At 44.6% G+C, this 903-nt stretch overlaps 1 non-coding gene across 1 annotated transcript; it reads right to left on the bottom strand.

The window, feature by feature from the left end:
* Window positions 1-247: 247 nt before the first annotated feature.
* TRNAR-UCU (transfer RNA arginine (anticodon UCU)) lies at window positions 248-320 on the bottom strand. The gene has a single exon. It is a non-coding gene; the product is annotated as a tRNA-Arg (tRNA).
* Between the last annotated feature and the right edge of the window lie 583 nt (window positions 321-903).

The raw sequence follows: 903 nt of genomic DNA, 5'->3' as shown, positions 1-903 counted from the left end.
TAAACCGATATTAATAAAAGCATTTTTTAATAATAAACAAAAAAATTGAGAACAAAAAAAAAAAGTATGTCATCCACTTATGGATGACAAAAGTATGTAAAAGAAAAAAAACAAAAGTATATCATTCACGTGTATGTCGTTTTAAGTAATTATTCCACCTAACTCAAATAGTAAGCAGTGGCAGTGGCAATGGCACGCTAGCAATGGCAAGAGTGGCACTCTAACCGTGGCCGCCAGACCAAACATGCATCCCCAGCGGGATTCGAACCCGCGGCCTCTGGATTAGAAGTCCAGCGCGCTATCCACTGCGCCATGGGGACTTGATGTACTACATCGTGGGCTTTGGGGCCAACTAAAGAATTTTAAAATAATTTATTAAAAGTGTTTATGTGTATGGAGGAGGGAGGTTGGGGGGGGGAGGTGGATATAGACATCTTTGGGCACATTTCCCTGAACTATACACCTATTTAAATTTTAAATTCTATAAATTCATCAATATCTGTATTACCCCCTTGTATGTATGTATTTTACCTAAATAAACATTTGAATTTGATTTGTTTAAATTTACGTCGGAATACGAGACAGTATTAAGCTTTGGATCCTCATATACCCATCCCGTGGGTGGTGGTGGACTCCATATACCCATCCCGTGGGTGGTGGTGGACTCCATATATCCATCCCGTGGGTGGTAGTGGACCCCATACCCATCCCGTGGGTGATAGTGGACCCCATATATCCATCCCGTGGGTGGTAGTGGACCCCATACCCATCCCGTGGGTGATAGTGGACCCCATACCCATCCTGTGCGTGATAGTGGACCCCATATACCCATCCCGTGGGCGGTAGTGGACCCCATATACCCATCCCGTGGCCGGTAGTGGACCCCATACCCATCCCGTGGGT

This window comes from Procambarus clarkii, chromosome 10 (assembly GCF_040958095.1).
Source record: "Procambarus clarkii isolate CNS0578487 chromosome 10, FALCON_Pclarkii_2.0, whole genome shotgun sequence".
NCBI lineage: Eukaryota > Metazoa > Arthropoda > Malacostraca > Decapoda > Cambaridae > Procambarus > Procambarus clarkii.
The sequence above is the reverse complement of the archived record's forward strand: the minus strand, read 5'-3'. Positions and strand labels throughout refer to the sequence as shown.